Source organism: Anser brachyrhynchus, assembly GCF_964034855.1.
Source record: "Anser brachyrhynchus genome assembly, chromosome: 12".
NCBI lineage: Eukaryota > Metazoa > Chordata > Aves > Anseriformes > Anatidae > Anser > Anser brachyrhynchus.
This window is the reverse complement of record NC_137707.1, coordinates 19,501,753-19,514,145: the sequence shown is the minus strand read 5'-3', so window position 1 is coordinate 19,514,145 and position 12,393 is coordinate 19,501,753.

The following is a 12,393-nucleotide window of genomic DNA, read 5'->3' as shown; positions in this document are numbered from 1 at the left end:
TGCAAAACCACGGTCTGTATAAAAAGACATATTTGCACAGGTTTTATACCTTCAGACTTAATTTGGAAAAGTTTGCATATTCTTGAAACATATACTTTTAACAATCTGTCCTATTAGGTCCTGTTTTATGTAATATGTGTAAGCATTCTCTGTAAAGAAAAATATGTTTGTGGTTATTACTTGGAGGGCATATTCTGAACAAACAGCTTTGTTTCAAGGCAAGGTAAGAAGGATGCTTTCTTGTCAGGTAAGTGTGAAGATACTGTTGCAATACTTCTTTATCTACTTATATTTCTCCTAAAGTATGTTGCAACTGTTATAAAATACACTAGGCCCTCTAAATTTACAGTATATGAGAAGGTAACAACTGCGGAGTGAAGTGTGGTAAGCTAGGTAATGCTGAACAGACTGTACAAAGGCTTAAGCAAGGATGAGAGAAAACATTGGAGAAGGTAACTGGAGACAAACTATCAGTTTAATTCTTATTCAGAAGAGACCACAAGTATCTGTGAATCATCCTTATGTAATCCCTAAACAGTCGTACGGGGTATAGTTCCTTCAGCTTGCAGTTAAAATACAGGAAAAACAAACAAACAAACAAAAAAAAAAAAACAGAAGCCTGCCTTCTGAGCAACAGAAATTGGATAGTGTATTGAAGATTCGCTCTATTGTCAGATCTAAGTTATGCTATTACAGGGTTTCTAAAGGAAAGGGTGGGTGGGTAGGTACATGGAAGAAGGAAGTACTTACATGGGAAGGGGAAACAAGGGAGAATGAAGAAATATAGTCTTAAGAATGCTTTAGCAAAAAATTATATATGGCTTCTTGAGGTATAAACAGCCTCTGAATGTGCTTGTCCACGAGAGGGTATACCCTTTAGAAGAAAGGAGTCAGCAAAGATGCGGATAACTAGCTCTTAATGTTTTGAGACTAGGACATATAAAGAATGCAATGGAAGTATTTTATAGAAATAGTCGGCTATTTCTAGCTGGCTTACTCTATTAAAAAAAAAAAAAAGACCTGTTCTTTAGTCTACCAATGATTTATCACTCAGTGGCTGTCTCAAAAAGAAGCCAGTCCAGCTTTTCATGGAATCTTGTCCTTGGACAAGATAAACACGTTTCCCAGAGCTGTTACTGAATAACAACTCAATGATGGCTTGTCACTATTTCCTCTATGCTTTGAGCTTATATTTGTAATTATTCTTATTACAGCCAAGAGTCAAAGTGTTGCTAAATACGTTCCTTTATCGTTGGTGTTTAGGAAAAGCATAAGGAATTTATTAGGAGCTGTTGGATATCAGCTTTTTATAAATATTTTCCACTGCACATGCTCACGCTGTGTCTCAGATAAAATTGTTTACATGAAATATTTTACTTCAGTAACTTCCTTGAGTGTAAAGACTGCAAATAAAATATAGTAATGCTTCACCTAGTTATTAAAATTATTGTAATATTTTCTTTTATACAGGAAAAAAAAAAGTTACTGTCTAGAGTAGTGTTATTTTGCAGAGAGAGAATCTGATTGAAATTTTAGGTAACAAATGGGTTTTTGCATTTAGATAAAGTCAGAGAATCATCACACTTGAAGCTTTCTGGGATGAAACAATATTACAAGCTAGGATGATATTTTCTGACCACTTTAAAAGTGCTGTTTTGAAGTTGTGCGCTAAATGGCAACTCTATTCTTATATATATATTTCTTTAGTTTAACAATCCACCAATTTGTGTCTTTGGTTTTGTTCTAAAGATTACTTCATAATGTTTTAGTCTTGCTCCAGATGAATTTAATCTGTTTTACTGTTGATTTCAACAGAAGTGAAAGTCTGGAGCTTTACCAAATGCCTGTCTAAGCTTTGCCATTTTGAAACATTTGAATATCAAGCTAAAATATGAATAGCGTTATCTGTCACTGAATTAATAATGTGGACTATCTGAAAGCATGGGATGTCTGCCTTTCTCTCAGCTACCAACAAAATCCTCCACCTTTGGGAACAATACGTGACTTAGCAGAGGGAAATAATAAAATTGTTTTGCAGCTCCTCTGTAGTCTTAATAACAGAAGTTGCTATTTATATACCTGTTACCTTTGTACTCCAGTAAAATGTGGGAAAAATAAGTGTTAACGAGGCTGCATACCCTTTCACTTGAATAACCACTCTTTCATGACCTCTTATGAAAGATTTGCTAAGGGGGAAAGGTGAAGAAATAGAATGTCTTGCTGTTACTCAATGAACTTTTTTGTAATTCTAAAGGGGAAGAAAGGAGTGAATACAGAATTAAATTTGTTTCAGAGAAACAATAACAATACTTAGTTTTTCGGATTTAGAAGTCTTCTTTTCCCTTGGTTATCAGAGAAGCAGTCATCCTAGCATTAAAACAATTATTGTCGTTCCTCTTGAATGTATTCAGATAAACTTCTGAACTTTTCAATCTATTATTTTTATCAGTGAAGAAAATAGTTCCCCTAAAACAAGATAGAGTTGAAAGCATTGGTTTTTCTGAATTGGGCATACATCATTTCTGAATAAAGTTGAAATATGTAGTTCAAAAAACATTCCCATTGCTTTCTCATTTTCATCATCAAATCTTTAATAAGGGGGGAAGGCCTGATATTAAACTATGTCACTGCTCCAATTTTATTTTATTTTTTAAAGTCATAGATGCACTGTGGCAGTTTGGGATGCTGCTGATCTTTTCAGAGCCGAATTCAGTTGACTTAAGTTTGTGAACTTTCTTACTGTTTTGATCCTCTTAATTCTTGCCTCCTTTTGTAGAAGAAATTCATATTTCCTATGTCTGTGTGCTTGTAACTCTTTAGAGAGAATGACAATATGTTGATGAGGAATCAGGCCATGTGTGAGCTTTAATTTCACCAGCTGTTACTGGGCCTCCTTCCATCCTTCCACTAGAGGGAGCTTTTGCTTGTTAAATAATTTTACTCCTTTCTTTACTCCTTTCTTTTTACTCCTTTGTTTATGGGCCTGTAACGTGCCCTAACTTAAGTTATTTTCCAAACAAAACACTTTACTTCGTCAAACTAAACAATTTTCATTAATTACTCATCTCAAATTGTCTGGCTATGACAAATATCAGGACATAGAATTTCCACAGTAATTTGAAAATAGAGACTTGGAAAAAAAAGACTATTAGGTTTACAGTCAATTAAATCAGGAATAATTTTGGTAATTTTGTATAAATTACCAAACTTTGGAAAATTTTGTATAATTTTGAATAATTTTGTAGTGAGCTTAGTGGGGCTTCTTTGAATTCAATGAAGTGAAAACTTGAGCACAATCTGTTCCACACAGTCTGGTCAGACAATCCAGTGCTTCCACTTTGAGGCTGGTAACAAAAATAATAATAAGAAGAAATAAGGTAATGCTCTCAGAGAAAGGAAAAGAATACAGTCTGAAACCTAGAGGTAATAGCTGAAAAGGAGGAAAAGGGAAAAAAAGGAGCTTTGTAAATGGCAGACAAATTGAGGTCAAAGGCTGAGTGGTATTTGCTATATATCTCGAGGTAAAACGGAAGTTTAGGTAAGTACTACGTCATGGAGATTGGCTGCCAGAGCTACTTTCCTGTTTTTAATGCCAAGTGTAACAGTCTCTCAGGAGCAGCTCATAAAAATAGCTAGAACTTGTAACACCCTACATTGTCTTTTACTGGAGACCACAGTATTGTGTGTGAGGGGTTTTCTTTACTTCCTGATCCATCACCAAGGAAACAGGAAAAAAACCATGAACAACTCGGGCCTTTAAGAAGTGCAGAGACTATCTACTAGGGCATGAGAAAGAACTTTACAAAGAGGCCTGAATCACATAATCCTTTTTTACAGTTACTTAAGTGATTTTCTTGTGGAAGAGTTGACCAGAGAACATTTTGAACTTGAACACCCAAAATAAATTTTGCTGTTTTCTTACTCTTCTTATGAGTAAGACTTAAGAGTCAATTAAGACAACCATTTTGCAATTCTGAAAATTCTGAAGAAATATTTTGGAGCCTTTAATTCAGAAAATGAGTGTAACTGAGGAACTAAATGGAAGATAGGGGAAACCTTTGCATTAAGAATATCAAGCATGGTATCCAAGAGAAATAAATGTGGGACAAATCCTAGGTCTTCTGATTACTAGCTGAGAGGAAGAACTCAATTATTTAAAATACAGAACAGACTGAGAAAAGCTCTTCTTTATCTTTGTTGATTGTAGTAATGTAGTCTGTCATTCAACAGGGATAAAGCATTCTGCTGTCAAACCACTGGAATGCATGCGGGGAGGAATTATAGAGTAGAAAGTCAAACAAAAGATGATTTAACAACTGTATTGTTTGTGCGTTAAAAAAAAAAAAAGTAAATTTTTCAGTAATACATTAAAGTACTATGTAGAAACCATAGTGATTATTCCTGGCTCCTAAGATTGTCAGATACTTAGGTGTGACTTATTGTTACTTCTCTAAGAAACATAACCTTTCGCTTCTAGTATTAAGCTTTGATCCTAGTGTTAACAAATGTGGTCTGCCTTGAAAACTCCTGCTTATAGGTTAACATCGCCTCAATAGGTATGATTTCAAGTGGGTTCAGTATTGTGGACAGACCTCTTAAAATGCATCATTTCAAGAGACTCAACTTTACTCTTTCATCTTTCATGACCTATGTGAAAGTGCAGCTAAGACTTGTGGAAAAATCTACTTTTTAAATTCTATGTAATGTGACAATCCGATGTTTTGGATTCAGTACAAGAAAAGCATAGAATGAGCATAGTAGAGGTGTTGCAGACTGGCTCTTTAACTATGTTCACAGAACTGTGAAGAAGAGCTTGTTGAGTCTGCACGCAGGAACATTGTGTGCATTACTAAGCGTTTGTCACCTTATTAAGCTTTAAAAGAGTTTGACTTTTTATTCGGGGAAAAATAGCTGAAAGCCTGGGGCCTTGAAGTCATTCAGTTCTACTTGCTAAAACCAGAAACAATCACAGTTAATCAAACAAGCTGATTTTGCTCAGTCAATAGAATTACAGTACGTGGATTAGGCACACTGACAATTAACTGAGCAGCTGGCCTACATTGAGTATATTGATAACCTCGGAAATAAGATGCCCTGGTGGAGGTAAGGTCTCCTAACAAATATGCTGCTTCCAGATGGTGAAGTGAGTAATGAGCCCAGATGCCCTCCAGCGTTGCTCCAGCTCACAAACATTGTACCTTCAGCACTGCCTTTTCCTGTCAAGTGTAGGAACCTCTGGGCAATAACAGCTGAGTGCTCCTGACAGGAAGCATCTCAGCTAATGATGTATGGGTACAAAAGGGTATAGACTTGCACTGTCGTAACGTGTAGGAGAAGGAGAGTTCATTGCCAGTTCTGAGCTGACAGAGAGGGCAAAGAGCCTAGCTACAGCACAGCATCAAAATGAGCTAAATCAAATAACAGTTTCCTCTTCCTACTGGCAAAAGCTGTGTCAAAAGGGTGATATGACTAGAAGAGATCAATAGAAGAGGGAGTTACCCTTTAGAAAATGATTTAGTGATTCTTTGGAAAGAAAATGTGCTGTGTTAGTCCTGAGAGATGAGGCATAAAATAGAAGTGATTATATAAATGTGAAAAATGATTTTTTTTTTCTTTTGTTGTATATATTTGCATGAAATCTTGCAAAGTTAGAGAGCATATCATACTTTTTTCTCTGCTAGCTGGCCAGCAATGCCATATTTTTTTAGCTAGTTCTATATGAAATACACAACTGAACTGAATATTGAGTAGCCAGGCTGGGTTTTGCTTACTAGTTAGACTGTATGAGAAGAACCTCTGTCTCTAGAACTAATGTACTAATATATTAGCAACTGTTCCAAGCAGAACATGGTAATGAAAGTTGTAGACTACTTTGCAACTAGAAAGACTTAGGGATTTCTAAATTTTGAGTAAACACACATCCCATATGGTTATGGTGTCCTAAAGAGATGAGAAATTGTAGCAAACTGATTTTTTACTTTCTAAATTAGGATTGTATACCTAGTGTCTGCTGCTATTCTGAACAGTTCAAGTGAGCTCCTGAGACCTGTGCGCTAAGCTTCCCATCAATTCTACCCCAGTACTAAACTTATTTCTGGAGCAGTAGCGAAGTGATTTTAAAATAGTTATTGAGACAGCTTAAGATCTCTTGTGCAACCAGCTTCACATCATTCTCCACTCCAGTCCAATATCACTAGGGATAGTAACAGCAAGATTTATGTATAGATAGTTTGTTACTATATTCCAATTTTCTTTCCAATAAAAATAAATTTAACCATTTGGATGTGATAACTTATACACTTCTGGCAAACTTATACTAGCACTGTTAAGATTAAAATTATGCTGGAGATAATAATAGCTCAGTTTAGCTCAAATTTCTGGTTTGAGATTAAGAGGTGTTGTATGTACATATTTTAAAGCAAAAATTGGTACTTATGAGTCTTATTAATAATCATCATTGAAGTCTTAGAGTATTGTAATGGATTAGGCAATGAGTAATTCTTCCTGTTTTATGCATAAGGGCACTGAGACAAAGAAGCCATCTTAGGACTCTTTATGAAGATCATACAGAAAGTCTTTGTAAGAAAAAGGAACTCAGTGAATATTTCCTGCTTCTAGGCCTGCTACTCTGAACCCTTGCCCATGCTTGCTCCTTGTCCTAACCTTTGAGAATATATGAAAGTTGAAGGCTGTCCTCTTGGCTGTTTCAAGGAAAATGAATAAATTTGATATGCGTATTCTTTAGAAGACACACAACCCCAAAATGACCTTTTTCCAACCAATTCTGAATGAAACGAGTTGATAAATAAAGTATCAGCAAGAACTCTTTGTGCCAGTTATTCCCAGTCTTGGGGCTGTGATAGGTGTGAATGGGAATTGTAAATGCAAAGAAATGTTTATGCTAAAATGTTGGGGCAGATAGGGTATCTGTTTCTGCAAAGTTAAGGGTTTGTAACATGCATCCAAAGCCAAAAAGAGGCTTGCATTCTTTTATGTTATGTCTACCCACTCAAGGGGTGGGTAGAGTGATGGCTCTGCATCACCAGGGAAGTCGTGGTGAACAGCAGGACCAGACGTACGGCAGTGCAAGAGGCAGGCCTGGCCACTAACTCCTGATTCTGCTCTTTGCCCTTTGTTGCTGTGCTGTGGTACTGTTTTTTTTGCCTGCAGTGGTGAAAAACCCTGAGTTGGTTTGCTGTGTATCTACACTGGTAGTCAAAAGTCAGTGCATGAATTTGTTAGAGAGTATGTGCAAATGGTCAGTCAAATTTGATATCCATCAATAAAAAATGACATAAGAATTCTGAATGCACCATGTATTTTGCAGTATGTAATTTTACTTTAAAAAAATGTACATGTTCATGCACATCAGCTTACTTTAGAATATACCAAAATGAGTTCTAAAACAAACAAAAAGACCCTTTGAATTGCAGGAAATAGCAGCAATAGCACACAAGAATTCACACAAGCTAAAAATTTAAGTAAAAAAAATTCAAGCAGTAGAGATACTGATGTTGCATGTTAAAATCAGTAAGCAAATCATTTATGATGAGCATATGTCCCAGAAATCAGCAATAGATCTTCTTGAGCTGTTTAAATAATGCTAGACTGTGTTATAGTGTCTCTGCTTTTCCTGAATATGTTTTTGAAGGTGTTGTTTGTCTAGTTTATTAGTAGATTCTCTACATTCTATGCAGAACCAATGAAGGTTCCATTTAAATGTAGAAAATATAGATCATCATAGCAACACTGCAAAAATACACAAATACGATAGATTTTATATAATTTCTGCTTCTCTTTCACATAAATCCAAATCAGTTTTCTATTATCTTCTTTCTATATATGTGATATAAAAAACAAGCTAGTGTCAGCCCAATAAGTATTAAGAAATTAGGCAAGATTTTGCGTAACTGAAAGTAGCTCATTAGCTGGCTGATTCTTCACCTTCTTTTCATGCTGTCTGAGCAATGGATAAATGTCAGAAGTCGTCTGGGCATTTCTGGCATCCAGAGAACATAGAATTTTGGGGTCTTTGGTGGAGTAAGTAAGTAAGATTGCTCAAGAATATTCACTGTATTTATGTGTTAAAAAGCAACAACAACAACCAAAAAAACCCTACTTGAATTTGATATAAAAATGCATGTAATTGTGTATCTGCTTTACATGTAGTATGCAGACTCCTCTTGATTGACTGAAGAGCCATGCTATTCATTTTGTTTGCAAGTATCTGAGGTAGTGAAGACTATAGAGACTATGATGGTATTTACTTTTTTCCTGAATGTCGTATTTTCTTTTAAATACTATGCAATAACCTTTCTTTCAATGTTTACTTTGTATGTTAAGGCAGAATTGATCCCTGAGTAGAAAGTAGACACAAGAGTAATGTACCTCTTAAACTCTATGTAAACTCCACCTGGTGCGTGGGATTTATGGTGATATTTTGCAAAGAATTGAACTTCACCTTTAAGACCTTGCTGAGGTATTCTTAACTTGAAATCAGTAGGTCACTTGTGAGGAGAGACCTGTGCTCTGCTGAAATTTTTGAATAGCTGTTGTAAACAGTAATGCTCATTTTCTCACTGTTACAAGACTTCTCAATATCTGTTTCTTCATACCTTCTTTTTTCCCTTTCATATCCCAATATCCTATTTGATGTGATGCCTGTAAATGAAGTGTAAGACACTCCTGAATTATGTGTATCATTAAAGAGTGAGTTTAAATATATAAAAAGGGGGATTTAATTAAAACCTGACACTGAAAGTTTTATATACTTTGTAATGTTCTCAAGTTGATGAATATTTAAACTTGGACTCTTATTTGTGTTCAGTCAAACATGCCTCGTGTTCTTAACTGCTGGTATTAAGTTCCACAGCTGAATACGTTCTTATGAACACAGGCAAATTCGCAACTGTTTAAGGAGCTTCCCCGTTCCCACTTGTGCTTCTACAGTGATGAAACAGGACAAATTTTACTGCTGTTGCAATTGCTTTTCTTTACTGGGATGGGGACCTTTGCTTTAATTTTTGTTTTAGTACCTGTCCAGAAGAATAGGGTTTAGTCCAGAACTGTATTAGTATTAATTTCAAATAAAAAGTCTGTAAAAAAAGTAGTGTTTTAGTTCACTTCAACTCCAAGTTGCTCAATAATATCTATCCTTTTGTTCTGTTGTCTTTATTTGCTGCAGAAAATAAATTTTGTCTTATCCTTTAAAAAGTTAGCACAATAAATCCTGTTACAGAGGAGAAATTACATCTGGCATACTCCATCTTGGATCTTCAAGAACAGCAATTTATTTTTGCTGCAATCAAGAACCAGTGTAAACAATGGGGAAAAAAGGAGTATGTTTCTCTTGTGCTCTGTCTTCCCTGTAAGCCTCAGGAAACACTGAGGAAAGTGAACTTGTAACTAAAATGGAATGTAGAGCACTGGGAATTGGGGAAGGGTATAGAAGTAGAGTGCATATAGCAGTTTTGCCGGCAAGAAATTTAATGAGGACTTTTTTTTCAGAAGTTTAGACCTGTATTTATATAACATAGGAATACTTAGAGGCCTTGTGTGTCAAAACCAAAAATGCCTGTAATTTCATAAAAGCTAAAACACCAGTGATGATTACTGCTTTGGTAAATTTGGACAATGCATATGTATGAATATTTGCAAAAAGTTATTTGAAAAATAACTGAATTTGTGGTTCTGCTGATGCTGTTACAACAGTGTTTATGTAAGGCTGTACTGTCTGATCTAATATTGTCTAAAATACAGTCTTGTAGTTGTCTGCTCAGCATCATTTCAGGGCAACCTCATTACTTCCTTTCTGACCGTCATCAATAGCTTGGTTCCAAGATAGTGTCCTGGAAGGCTAGGTGGCTAATACATCTCTCCTTCTTATTTAAGTGTTCCTTTGATGTTTCAGAACTTCGTTGCTCTTTCTGTGTGCTATCCCAGTGGCACCTGGACACCAATGCAGCACTTCCAGTTGTATACCAGGATACCCTAAACATTCTTCTCACTGCCTGACTTGCATTGCTTAGTTACTAGTCTCAGCTTGTAAAATCCACAGCTTTAGTCTCTTAGAGTTCCAGGCCAGTAATAAAATCGATAATGCAGAGCAGAGCTGAATGCATGAGCAGAATTTGCAGAAGAAACTTGTATAGCACCCATTAGCAGTTTGCCTTCTATGAAAATGTTACTGCATTCATTACAGGGCTAAAGATATCCTCCTGATCTGATGGTTGAAAAACTGAAGTAAAAAATTATGGTAAAGGAGCAATCATGCTTTCCCTAATTTTCAATAATAAAAAGCATATAAACTGCATTAGTGTTTTGCATCTGTGTCCTTTAAAGGCTGTATGACAGCACAGGATGAGTTAGTTTTCTGAGAAAACTAATGGGGGTGAGCATAGGAATAGTTTCCTGCTGTAAATTATATTCAGAAATGTATTTATACTTTCTAAAGCTCTACTGTCCTGATAACCTCATATGCTAAAGGTAATCCTTATGTGTATAAATATTAGTGATGTTTCACATTCAACCTTGGTGATAGCTCCACAGGAACAGCAAGATCCAATTGTGCAGTAGTTCTTTCATTTTAGTAGAGATTAAAAATAATAATAATAAAAAAAAAATCAAACCAAAACAGGAAATCTATACCGAGATCTACGCAGAGGGTTGTACCATCCAAGTCTGAGATACCTAGAGATAAATGTTACACTTACCTTCTAGTATCTTTATTTTCTGTCTGTTCTGAATCTGAATATGTATTGTAAAGGAGGAAAACAGCTTGACCCACAATCTGTGAAGTGTTATTTTCTGTAGTGCCCTCAATCACTGCACTGGGCTGCTAGGTCATCTGGGAAAGATGAGGCAGGACAGCCTGTTGTGAGACAGTCCTGCCGATTTTCACTTCATACTTTGGAGGAGCTTTTTTCCAGCCTAGCTGCAGATAATGACTGTTCCTATATCTTTGCCCCTACCTAGACCTTAGCAGCCATCACATTCTCCAGGAGTCTGTCTCCTTCAAATCTTTAAAGCATATTCATCCAGCATCCTGTAAGTCCTAGCACCCCTTTAACTTCAATGAGGCAGGGAGGGGTCATTACTTTTACTGATAAACTGCTTACTGTCATATGCTTTTTTAGTTCAGTTTCCTTTTGCTTATCTCAGTATTGTTTGTAGCTTATCTGTAAATAATACCAAAACAAGAAAAAGAAAACAAACAAAGAGAAATAAGACTTTTCTTCACTTTTCTTTTAAGATATCATATATACTTTAGGGTTGTTAGAGCTTATGATACTGTTTCACTGCGCAACCTGGATAGATGTGATGAACATCTTTGCCAAAACAGAAGCTAATGTTCAACTATCGTCTCTAAAGCCTATGATTGGAGGCTGAATAAAGTAGCATGAGACAGCTTTGTTTTGTCTGGGTTGTATAGAAGCAGAATTTTCAAACTAACAGGGATGGGGAATGTTATAGTTTGACTATATTAGAGCAGCGTTGGTAAAAGTTGCTAGAAATATCCCATAGTAGTCCATATTTTGCTTTCCTTTAATGTAGTATATTTAGAATAATTATTCTTACAGAAAAAGAAGAATTATATTTAGTAACCAGTTCGAGGGGAGGGAGGAGCACAGGGGGAGAAAGGGAGGCAGGTGGTACCTGATTTTCATTTCATTGAACTATTTATGTAGCTTTTGTGTAGAAATCACCTATAGAGTTTACAATTTCTATTCTAGCCCTCTTTCCCTGTGAGAGCAAAATGTGTGCATAGCCTTTTGAGCTTTCTCTCCTGTTGTGGTTCTGTATAAGCAACAGTGGAACTTACAGCCTTTCATCTTTTTTTTTTTTTTTTGTAATCTACTTTCATAGCCACAGGTATAAATGAAATCTTTGTTTCCATTTTCTCTAATTTTCTGCTTAGTTTCCATCAAAGCATTCTTGGAGGCTTTAAATAATCCATTACTGTGATGCTTTTTTCTTGAAAAGTTATGGGCTTTGTTTGGTCAGGGAATGGATATATGTTTTGTTCAATACCATAACCTATAAATTGCCTTCTTGCCTGAACTGTTTTTTTTTTTACTTTCTACCTAAAAGACAACTGCTCACTCTGTATACCAACAGTCATTTCCTGCCTCCTAATGTAACCATTCCACCCAGTGGTATACTTGACCTGCCTCGTCAGCCCACCATGCACCTACAACAGCAGGCATGGTCCTGTGCTGAGCGCCGCCTTGGGGGGGCTCCTAGGTGGGGCAATGACACATGGCTGTCAAGTGGTGGCTTTTATGATGATGTTTTCTGATGAAATATTTCACTCCAAGTCAACACTTGTGTAGTAGGTATTGTCATCTGCAGTCAGTATGGGGGGAGGGAAGGGAGCAAGAAGGTTGGCATGGA